This window comes from Halichoerus grypus, chromosome X, assembly GCF_964656455.1.
Source record: "Halichoerus grypus chromosome X, mHalGry1.hap1.1, whole genome shotgun sequence".
Lineage (NCBI taxonomy): Eukaryota > Metazoa > Chordata > Mammalia > Carnivora > Phocidae > Halichoerus > Halichoerus grypus.
Window position 1 is genome coordinate 13333429 of NC_135727.1, and position 12705 is coordinate 13346133.

Below are 12705 nucleotides of genomic sequence, written 5' to 3' on the forward strand. Positions count from 1 at the left end.
TGAAGAGTAAGTGTATCTAGATAAATTCACGCACATCTTATTCAAAAGTCAAGAACAATTCATGGGGGTCTGGATAAAAAGCTACAATATTAATTGCAAAGGGAATAACTTTCCCTCTCCATGTTCCTACCTCCAGCCATAAAATTGTAACTCATCTCTATGAAGTATGTAGAATTGGGTTTCTGCTCCTCTTTCCACCCACTCAAGTAGCTAACTGGTGAGCCTGGAGAAGGGGGTATTCTCTCACTCACTCTCTTGCTCTCTCTCTCTGGGTGTGTGCGTGTGTGTGTGTGTGTCTGTGTGTGTGTGTTCAGCCCACTTTGGCCCTTTCTCTTTCAGAGCTGCCAGCTTGCAGGCTACTAGGTGTTCTTATCTCCATTCCTGGATCTTCCATGCAGTAAGCCCATTGGGGGTAGGAAACCAGATTGACAGGTGGAGGAGGCGGCTTCAGTCTTTTTTTTTTTAATTTAAATTCAATTAGCCAACACATAGTACATCATTAGTTTCAGATGTAGTGTTCAATAATTCATCAGTTGTGTATACCACCCAGTGCTCATCACATCATGTGCCCTCCCCCATGCCCATCACCCAGTTACCCCCTCCCCTCCAGCAACCCTCAGTTTGTTTCCTAGCATTAAGAGTCTCTCATGGTTTGTCTCTCTCTCTCTGATGACGTCCCATTCAGTTTTCCCTCCCTTCCCCTATGATCCTCTGTGCTGTTTCTTATAGTCCACATATGAATGAAACCATATGATTGTCTTTCTCTGATTGACTTATTTCACTTAGCATAATACCCTCCAGTTCCATCCATGTTGATGTAAATGATAGGATTTCATCCTTTCTGATGGCTGAGTAATATTCCATTATATATATATATATATATATATATATATATATATATATATATATACCACATCTTCTTTATCCATTCATCTGTTGATGGATGTCCCGGCTCTTTCCATAGTTTGACTATTGTGGACATTGCTGCTATGAACACTGGGGTGCAGGTGCCCCTTCAGATCACTACATTTGTATCTTTGGGGTAAATACCCAGTAGTGCAATTGCTGGGTCCTAGGGTAGCTTTATTTTTAACTTCTTGAGGAACCTCCATACTGTTTTCCAGAGTGGCTGCACCAGCTTCCATTCCCACCGACAGTGTAGGAGGGTTCCCCTTTCTCCTCATCCTCACCAACATTTGTTGTTTCCTGTCTTGTTAATTTTAGCCATTCTGACTGGTGTGAGGTGGTATCTCATTGTGGTTTTGATTTGGATTTCCCTGATGCCGAGTGATGTTGAGCACTTTTTCATGTGTCTGTTGGCCATTTGTATGTCTTCTTTGGAGAGATGTCTGTTCATGTCTTCTGCCCATTTCTTGACTGGATTATTTGTTTTTTTGCATATTGAGTTTGAGAAGTTCTTTATAGATCTTGGATTCCAACCCTTTATCTGATATGTCATTTGCAATCAATGAGAAAAAACTGAGAGCTTTTCCCCTAGGGTCAGGAACACAACAGGGATGCCCACTCTCACCACTGTTGTTCAACATAGTACTAGAAGTCCTAGCCTCAGCAATGAGATAACAAAAAGAAATAAAAGGCATTCAAATTGGCAAAGAAGAAGTCAAACTCTCCTCTTCACAGATGACATGATACTTTATGTGGAAAACTCAAAAGACTCCACCCCAAAATTGCTAGAACTCATACAGGAATTCAGTAATGTGGCAGGATACAAAATCAATGCACAGAAATCGGTTCCATTTCTATACACTAAAAATGAGATTGAAGAAAGAGAAATTAAGGAGTCGATCCCATTTACAACTGCACCAAAAACCATAAGATACCTAGGAATAAACCTAACCAAAGAGGTAAAGGATCTGTACTCTAGAAACTACAGAACACTCATGATAGAAATTGAGGAAGACACAAAAAGATGGAAAAACATTCCATGCTCATGGATTGGAAGAACAAATATTGTTAAAATGTCTATGCTACCCAGAGCAATCTATACAGTCAGTGCAATCCCTATCAAAATACCATTGACATTTTTCACAGAGCTGGAACAAACAATCCTAAAATTTGTATGGAACCAGAAAAGATCCTGAATAGCCAGAGGAATGTTGAAAAAGAAAACCAAAGCTGGGGGCATCACAATGCCAGGCTTTAAGCTCTATTACAAAGCTGTCATCATCAAGACAGTATGATACTGGCACAAAAACAGACACATAGATCAATGGAACAGAATAGAGAGCCCAGAAATGGACCCTCAACTCTATGGCCAACTAATCTTCGACAAAGCAGGAAAGAATATCCAATGGAAAAAGGACAGTCTCTTCAATAAATGGTGCTGGGAAAATTGGACAGCCGCATGCAGAAAAATGAAACTGAACTCTTTCTTACACCATACACAAAATAAATTCAAAATGGTTGAAAGACCTAAATGTGAGACAGGAATCCATCAAAATCCTAGAGGAGAACACAGGCAGCAACCTCTTCGATCTCAGCTGCAACATCTTGCTAGACACATCTCCAAAGGCAAGGTAAACAACAGCAAAAATAACTATTGGGACTTCATCGAGATAAAAAGCTTCTGGGGCACCTGGGTGGCTCAGAAGGTTGAGTGTCTGCCTTCGGCTCAGGTCATGATCTCCAGGTCCTGGGATCGAGTCCCGCATTGGGCTCCCTGCTCAGCGGAGAGCCTGCTTCTCCCTCTCCCTCTGCCTCTCCCCCTGCTTATGCGCTCGCTCTCTCTCTCTCTCTCTCAAAGGAATAAATAAAATCTTTTTAAAAAATGATAAAAAGCTTCTGCACAGCAAAGGAAACAGTAGAGTCTTGTTCAGTCTTTCAGCCACTAAGTATCTGACTAAATGGATAAATTCAATTGAGGAAAGGTCATTTTGACCTCAGGCTAGGTCAGGTTTTAAAATGTAACTTTGTAAAAAAATAAATAATAAAAATAAATGAAAATAAAATGTAACTTTGCGAATCCTAGTTAGCTCTTTTGTCTGCTTTGGGCACTGCTGTATTCTTTAGTGCCTAAAGCAATGCTGGGACGGTAGATGGTATTTAACAAATTTGTGTTGAATGAATACATTTTATCTCTGATTGATTCCTGAGCCTGTTTCCCAACTGGCTTTGAAGTCAGAGGGGAGAGAGAAATGACAATATATGGGGAGAATGTTCTTCACATTTCCCCCCTTTACCTTCCCCATCTTCAAACAGATAGCCAGCCCCAGCTCATTACCTTAAAAATATATAGCACCAGAAAAACAAAATTACCTGCGTAGCTTACCTTTGGCTTTTGTGTTCCAAAGGCAGATCATTAAGAATGTAGAAGGTTCTCAGAGGAGAGAGAAAAGGGGAATCATGGGCATGCAGTGCCTTAGAAAATTATATGATTACCGAAGCCTTTCCACGGACTGCTGGGAGGAGAAATGAGAAAGGGGTCTCTGAGGGCGGAGCGCAGGCAGGACCTCGGCTGTCATGTCGAGCAGCGCTTTCAGGAAAACAGCAGAAACAGAGGACAAAAGCAGAGTACCTCCCGGTAGACAGGTTCCCTTCCAGCCAGCCTTGGAGAAGACTCCCAAGCCTCAACATGGCAAGAGCCAGGAGACCTTCGGGCTGTAGGAGACAGCATGGCGATTGGGCTGATGGACCTCTCGGGTGGTAAACTGTGGATGATGATTGAGGCCCGGATAGGTACCCTTCCCTGTCTCCAACTCCTTGACACTGCATTAGCTCCAAGAACTATAGAATACCCCCTAAGGGGAGGGGGACCCAAGGAAGGACACTTTTCATTCATTCATTCACTCACTCATATGTTTAGGCAGCCCAGGAGGATGGGGGCTAGGCATAGTCAGAAATTTAATTTTAAGTGTATTTACTGAGTGCCTCCCTGCTGCATTCGCTGCATTTCCTTAACAGCTGCCTTTCATATAATTTTTTAAAAGATTTTTGTTTATTTTGCCAGAGAGAGGGAGAGACAGAGAGGCAGGCAGAGGGAGAAGCAGGCTCCCCACTGAGCAAGGAGCCCGATGTGGGGCTCGATCCCAGGACCCTGGGATCATGACCTGAGCCGAAGGCAGATGCTTCACCGACTGAGCCACCCTGGTGTGCCTCATATAATTTTTTTAAAGTAATCTTTCCGGGGGGTCCTGGGTGGCTCAGTCGGTCTGCCTTCGGCTCAGGTCATGATCTCAGGGTCCTGGGATGGAGTTCCATGTCCGGCTCCCTGCTCAGCGGTGAGTCTGCTTCTCCCTCTGCCCCTCCCCCCCAGCTTACACACTCTCTCTCTCAAATAAATAAATAAATAAAATCTTTAAAAGAAAAAAAGAAAAGAAAACCGAGATCCAAAGAAGGGGAAATGATATGTCCAGAATCACAAAAACCAATGAACTGCAGAGGCAGAACCAGATGCCATATGTCTGGAATTAGGAAGCCAATACATTTCCCCTTTTGAAATACTTTCAGTGTGTTGAATTTCTATAATCAGCACTTGTTAGACAACTTTTCTTCTGTTTTTACTTTCCACCTGCTGGACCCAATTTTGCCTCCTGGAGCGACCCAAAGCAAGATGTCTTCCTCTGACAAGACAGCGTTTCACGTGTTTCAGGGCTGCTCATCCACCCCCTTTTGCAGGATACCCATCTCCAATGCTGTCAACTCATCTTTTGTATGGCAAGCCTTCCAGAACCATCACTATCCTGGTCACTTGTTTCTGACAAGGCTCCCATTTATCCACGTCCCTCCTAAAATGTGGCACCAGGCACAGAGTGCAGTATTTCAGCTCTATGGTAAAACAAGTTACTTCCCTTGATCTATTAACTGTTTCCATTGCTATGGCTGAAGCCTGCATTTGCTTTCTTTATCAGCCAGATATTTTCACATATACTGTTGCCAAGCCATGTGTCCCTATATTAATTTCCTAGGGCTGGTGTAACAAATACGACAGACTTCATGGCTTGAAACAGTAGAAATGTGGGGCACTTGGGTGGCTCAGTCGGTTAAGCGACAGACTCTTGATCTCAGCTCAGGTCTTGATCTCAGGGTCATGAATTCAAGCCCCACACTGGGCTCCATAGTGAGCATGGAGCCTACTTAAAAAAAGAAACAAAAACAAAAACGATAAAAATGTATTCTTTCTTTCAGGCTCAAAGTCTGAAATCAAGGTGTTGACATAACAACACTCGCTCGGGAGGCTCCATAAGAATTCTTCCTTGCCTTGGGGCACCTGGGGGGCACAGTCAGTTGAGCATCTGACTCTCGGTTTCAGCTCAGGTCATGATCTCAGGGTCGTGAGGTCAAGCCCCACGTTGGGTGCTGAGCTCAGCGGTGAGTCTGCTTCTCTCCCTCTGCCCCTCCCCCCACTTGCATGTGCGCGCTCTCTCTAAAATAAATAAAAAGTCTTTTAAAAAAAGAATTCTGCCTTACCTCTTCCAGCTTCCAGTGGTTCCAGAAGTTTCTTGGTTTGTGGCTGCCTCACTCCAAATTGCTGCCTCCATTTTCACATGGTCTTCTCTTCTCCCTATGTCTCTCCTTTGTATCTCTTTTATAAGAAGACTTGTCACCGAATTTAGAGCCCACAGGGATTATCCAGGATGATCTCATCCTGAGATCCTTAATTTCATCTGCAAAAACTCTTTTACCAAATAAGGTCACATTTACAGGTGCCAGGGATTAAGACGTGGACATATATTTTGGGGGTCACCATTGAACACATTACAACCTCCATCCCATAATTGTACAATTGTTTTTGGAGCACAAATGCAGGGCTCTTTAATTTACCCATGTTTTATTTATTGTTGGTCTTCCTAGGTCACACCAGCTCATTTAAAAATTGTATCACAGGGGAGCTGGGCTGGCTCAGTCGGTAGAGCATGCAACACTCGGTCTTGGGGTCGTGACTTCGAGCCCCACATTGTGAGTACAGATTACTTAAAAAAAAAATAACCAACTTTGCTTACTGACAATTACACAACTCTACATATTGAAAATTATGTATGGGGCAAATATATATTCATTACAATAACAGGTCAACAACCATGAATGGGAAAATTCTAGAAGTAATAACTGCTTTATGATAGAATATATAAGTATATAAGGTGACAGGCACTCGTGAATTATACTACTAACAAATGGTGAACTCAAGAGTGTAATTTGCTGGGCGCCTGGGTGGCTCAGTTGGTTAAGCGACTGCCTTCGGCTCAGGTCATGATCCTGGAGTCCCGGGATGGAGTCCCACATCAGGCTCCCTGCTCAGCAGGGGGTCTGCTTCTCCCTTTGACCCTCCTCCCTCTCATGCTCTCTGTCTCTCGTTCTCTCTCTCTCAAATAAATAAATAAAATCTTTAAAAAAAAAAAAAGAGTGTAACTTGCTGGTAAGGGGGAAGTATGGGGTCAAAGCTCGTGTTTTCAGTACAGTTGAGCAGGACACGCATTTGTGGGAGAAATGTCACTTAGAATTCTCCAATAATTAAACTCATGTGAGCCATCACAGGACAGATGGCTGTGCTATTTAAAACAAATTATAACCTTTGAGGATGAACATGTACTATTGAAATCTAAATATAAATTTGCTTTAACTTTTATGAATAGTACTGTTGTTTAACAGGTAAAACTGATGTAAAGACTTCAGTGGTTTTTTTTTAATAAGATAAGAATATGTCTTAAATGACAAAAATATTAGTCAAGCAAAGGTTATTTATGCAATTTGTCAATATTTCTGGAAGCTTTTGAAAAACCTTTTCCTGACATTTAAATTATCTGTTCTATTGAATACTTTTGGAACTAGAAAGAGATGACAGATTTTTATCTTGCTTTCGTTTCATGCCTTAAAATTGGCCTATATATAAAATTTAAATAGCAATTTTAACTTTCTTGTCAATCACTGAAATGTCATCAAAAGGTGTAACATTTTGTTCACTGGTAGCATATTTCATACTCCCCCCCCACACACAAAGACCCTCCTTTTGATTATTAGAAGTCTTCTGGCCATTTGATTGAAAGTACTGCCCGGGGCGCCTGGGTGGCTCAGTTGATTAAGCATCTGACTCTTGATTTTGGCTCAGGTCATGATCTCAGGGTTGTGAGATCGAGCCCCGAGTCAGGCTCCGCGCTGGGCATCGAGGCTGCTTAAGAGTCTCTCTCTCCCTCTGCCCATCCCCCTCTCTAAAAAAAGAGAAAGAAAGTACTGCATAATCCAATGTTTGGATTTCATCGTCTTTTTTTTTTTTTACCTTGATTATCCTTGCGGTATGGAAAATGCAATTTTTGTCTATGTGAAATTTTTAACGACAGAGGTAGGAAAGAACACATTGTACACATGTAATCTGTTAACCTAATTTCATCACTAGTTTGATATCGAAAGCCTAGACATGGTTTTCTTCACACTTATTAAGATACTATTGCCACTGGGAAATGAGTCCGCTTTAATGCTTAGTAAAAAAAAAATACTCAAAATTATACACTATGATCTTAAAATGACTGGGAAAAAATGCTATAATATGAACCATGGTGGTCACTGAATAACACAATGGAGGCTGGGTTTTGCTTTTCTGTTTCTTTATACTCTTCCATAGTTTGCAAATCTTTTAAAATGAGCATGTGTTAGTCTCATAATCCAAAAAATGCAAACACAAAAATAAATCAGTTATTCTCAAAGAATAAAAGTGTAGCAAGTTTGCACAGTTTAGTACTTCCATTTCTTAGGTAAAAGCTTTAATGAAAAGTCTTGTTACCACTTTGTCAGTGAACCCTTTTTATCTGAATACTAAAATAACCAGTGTTGATCCATAAAAGCTGCTCATTTGCGGGAAGCATGGTGCAAGTTAGGTGCTATGCCGAACACCAGGGCTGTGATATTTCTGTTGATTTACATGTTTGTTTTCTTTTTACATATATATAGATATATATGTTTTTTTGTTTGTTTAAAGATTTTATTTATTTATTTGACAGAGACAGAGATAGCGAGAGCAGGAACACAAGCAGCAGGAGTGGGAGAGGGCGAAGCAGGCTTCCCCCCCGAGGAGGGAGCCCGATGTGGGGCTCGATCCCAGGACCCCGGGATCATGACCTGAGCCAAAGGCAGACGCTTAACGACTGAGCCACCCAGGCGCCCTATATTTTATTTTTTAGAGGGAGGGGAGGGGCACAGGGAGAAGAAGAGAGAGAGAATCTTTTTTTTTAAAGATGTATTTATTGATTTGAGAGACAGAGAGCGAGTACGTGTGGCGGCGGAGGGTCAGAGCGAGACGGAGAGAGTCCCAAGCAGACTCTGCACTGAGCACAGAGCCCGACACAGGGCCCGATCCCAGGACCTGAGATCACGACCTGAGCCGACACCAAGAGTTGGATGCTTAGCTGACTGTGCCACTCAGGTGCCCCGAGAGAGAGACTCTTAAGTAGGATCCACACCCAGCGTGGAGCCCGACACGGGGCTCGAGCTCACAACCCTGAGATCATGAGCTGAGCCAAAATCAAGAGTTTGTCGCTTAACCCACTGAGCCGCCCAGGAGCCCCTACATGTTCATTTTTAAATGTGGCAAGCTTGCAGGATGGGGTAAATGAAGACTGCTTGGCTGCAAATGACAGATAGTGATATGAGTTTCCAGGGCACTTTCTGAGTGGGCACTTTGATGCCCTTCACCATCCACCTTCTCTCTGCTCTTCTGCTCCCCTAGCTTCTCCTATACAGTGGTCAATGCGCTGAGTCTCGTCTAGTTCTATGCTCTGTGCCCTGGGTTCGAGAATATCATGGTACCGTGATGCCAGTGATTGTTCACAGAGAGTTTGAGAAAAGGGGTGGCAGAGATTAAAATGCATGATCCTAGATTACCTAAAAGAATATTCATAAGATGATGAGTAACTTTTTACTGTTAGTACAAGAAACAAACCAAAGAGCAAACAAAACCCATAACAATATTTGTTCAAATGGTGAAAGATACTTACCATTATTGTATTGTAAGAATAATTTCAGAAGGATTATTTTATTTTATTTTATTTTTGAGGGTGGGAGGGGCAGAGAGAGAGAGAATCTTGAGCAGGCTCCATGCCCAGCATGGAGTCAAATGCAGGGGCTCGATCTCACGACCCTGAGATCATGACCTGGGCCAAAATCAAAAGTCGGATGCTTAACCGACTGAACCACCTTGTGCCCCAGAAGGATAGTTTTAGAAAATTATTGCATTTCACACAAAAATGCATTTCAATTGATGTGAAGTTTTCCTAATTTAGTGAGTTTTGTTTTATTTTTTTAGGATTTTATTTATTTATTTGAGAGAGAAAGACAGATATAGCGAGAGAGAGCGAGAGAGAGAGAGAGCACAAGCAGAGAGGAGAGGGAGAAGCAGGCTCCTGGCTGAGCAGGGAGCCCGATGCGGGGCTCGATCCCAAGACCCTGGGGTCATGACCTGAGCCAATGGCAGCCGCTTAACTGAGCCACCCAGGTGCCCCAAGTTTTTTTTATTATTAAAATGATGATACTTACTTAAAATCAAGCAATACCTAATAATATAAGAGAGTCACTTAATGTCCTAACACCCCAGCTAACCATATTCTTCACAAATATTGCTCTATGCATATATATGTGTAACTTAGATATATACACATATATACATACATATGTATAATTTTATATAAATTGAATCATGTTTTATATGCTATTTTATGTGATCTCTCTATATATTTTTTTCTAACCAAGAAAAGCCATGAAGATCTTCCTATGTTTGAATTAATGAATTCAGATATACAGCATCCTTTGAAATCATTGGGTGGTATTTTATTGATTTCATTTACAGTTGACTTTTTATTTTTTTAAAGATTTTATTTATTTATTTGAGAGAGAGACAGAATGAGAGAGAACACGAGTGGGGTGAGTGGCAGAGGGAGAAGCAGACTCCCCGCCCAGCAGGGATCCCAATGCGGGGCTCGATCCCAGGACCCTGGGATCATGACCTGAGCTGAAGGCAGCCGCTTAACGACTGAGCCACCCAGGCGCCCCAACCTATTTGCTTTTAAAGGGTTGTAAAAAAAAAAAAAAGACAGGGGCGCCTGGGTGGTTCAGTTGTTAAGCGTCTGCCTTTGGCTCAGGTCGTGATCCTGGGGTCCTGGGATCGAGCCCCACATTGGGCTCCTTGTTCGGCAAGGAATCTGCTTCCCCCTCTGCTGCCCTTCCCCCTGCTTGTGCTTTCTCTCTCTCTGACAAATAAGTAAAATGATAAAATTAAAAAAATAATAATAAAATAAAATTTAAAAAAAACAGTGAAGAATATGTGACAGAGACTATTATGTGGCCCACAAAATGGAAATTTCTACTCTCTAGATCTTTACAGAAAAAATTTGCCAACCACTGGTTTAGAGAAAAAAGTAGTGTCTTGTTCTTGGTGGCATTTGCTTTTCTTGGCTTATTTGTGAATTTTAAAATATTTATAAATAAATATAAATATTAATATTAATAAGTATTTAAAATATTTTAAACATGTAGGTGTATTTCTTCTTTTGTCAATGACATTTCCTTGGCCCATTCTCTTAATAGGTTGCTCATTCTTTTTTTTTTTTTTTTAAAGATTTTATTTATTTATTTGAGAGAGAGAGAATGAGAGAGAACACATGAGAGGGGATAGGGTCAGAGGGCAAAGCAGACTCCCTGCCGAGCAGGGAGCCCAATGCAGGACTCCATCCCGGGACTCCAGGATCATGACCTGAGCCGAAGGCAGTCGCTTAACCAACTGAGCCACCCAGGCGCCCTAGGTTGCTCATTCTTAAAGCACTTGCGAAATATATGACCAAATGTACATATTAAGAAAATACACATTTTTAAAAAAGATTTTATTTTTTTAAAGATTTATTTATTTGAGAGAGACAGAGCACACGTGCGAGTGGGGGAAGGGGCAGAGGGAGAGAATCTCTAGCAGACTCCTTGCTGAGCGCAGAGCTTGATTTCACGACCCTGAGATCATGACCTGAACCGAAACCAAGAGTCGGACGCTTAACTGACTGAGCCACCCAGGTGCCCCAAGATTTTATTTTTTTAAAGTCATCTCTATACCCAACGCAGGGCTTGAACTCACAACCCCAAGATCAAGAGTCGCATGCTCTACGGACTGAGCCAGCCAAGCACCACAGAAAATGCACATCTTATCATATTTTTTGCAAGTGTTTTTCTTTGTCAAATTACCATTATGCATGGCATATTTTTACATTACAAAGGAAATTTTAATGAGTACGTAATCAATGCAAATGTTCATAGAATGATAGCAGGTGCTATTTTTTTATTATTATTATTTTTTTTAGCGATTTTATTTTTTTTTAAAGATTTTATTTATTTATTTGACAGAGAGAGAGACAGCGAGAGAGGGAACACAAGCAGGGGGAGTGGGAGAGGGAGAAGCAGGCTTCCCATCGAGCAGGGAGCCTGATGTGGGGCTCGATCCCAGGATCCTGGGATCATGACCTGAGCCGAAGGCAGCCGCTTAACGACTGAGCCACCCAGGCGCCCCTATTTGATTATTTTTTTAAAGTAATCTCTATGCCCAACCTGGGGGATAGATCAAGATCAAGAGCCACATGCTCTGTGGGCTGGGCCAGCCAGGCACCCCAAGCTGCTATTTTAGATATGGGAGGGAGAGAAGTTCTCTCTGACAAGGTAACATTTGAACCGAGAATTGAAGTGAGCAAGAGACATCAAATGCACAGACCCTGAGATAGAGCTTATACGGCTCGTTGGAGGAACTACCAGGAACATGATGTGACCAAAATGAAGGGAGAGTGGTCCGAGTTGAAATTAGAGAGGTAGGGAAGGTTGGAATCATGTAGAACCTCAGTAAGGACTTTATGAACATTTGGAGCATTAGGAACAGAGTGACATGACCTGACAAGTTAGAAAAGGATCACTTGAGTCTAATTTTGTTGTCTATTTTTAAATATATTTTCTATTTTCTTGTTATAAGCTAAATCTATGCCCATTTTCAAATATGTAGATAATACAGAAAAGTATAAAGAACCAAGTAAAGGCAATAATATTTTAATAAGCCTTTAGGAAGATGGGGCACCTGAGTGGCTCAGTCGGTTAAGTGTCTGCCTTCGGCTCAGGTCATGATCCCGGGATCCTGGGATCGAGCCTCGCATCGTGCTCCCTGCTCAGTGGGGAGCCTTCTTCTCCCTCTCCCTCTGCCCCTCCCCACTGCTCAGGCTCACACGTGCTCTCTCTTGCTTGCTCGCCCTTGAATAAATAAAATATTTTTAAAAAATAAGCATTTAGGGATATATACATATATGTGTGTGTGTGTGTATATATATACATATATGTGTGTGTGTGTGTATATATATACATATATGTGTGTGTGTGTGTGTATATATATATATATATATATATATATATAGTAAGTTTAGGAGCTACATTAAAGATCTTCTGTTCCAGCCCCTTGTACATTTTGAGCAAAAATATTTTACTTTGAACCTGGCAGGCTAACTCTTTTTAATGGAAGCTCCATTTCCCCAATGTTGTCCTTGTAAATAAAACAATTGTGGGCCCCTTCCTTTACTGTGATACAGTGTATGGTTTATTAAATTGTTTTGAGTTCTCCTTCAAGTCAAGGCTTCTCTAAGTTTTGAGTTGCTGACAGCAGGTTGGTTTTGAAACATTTTTCCAAATCTTCATGTTTAATTTGAAGAGCAAGAATGGGTCTGCTCCCAGAGAAGGCAGAGAGGCAGG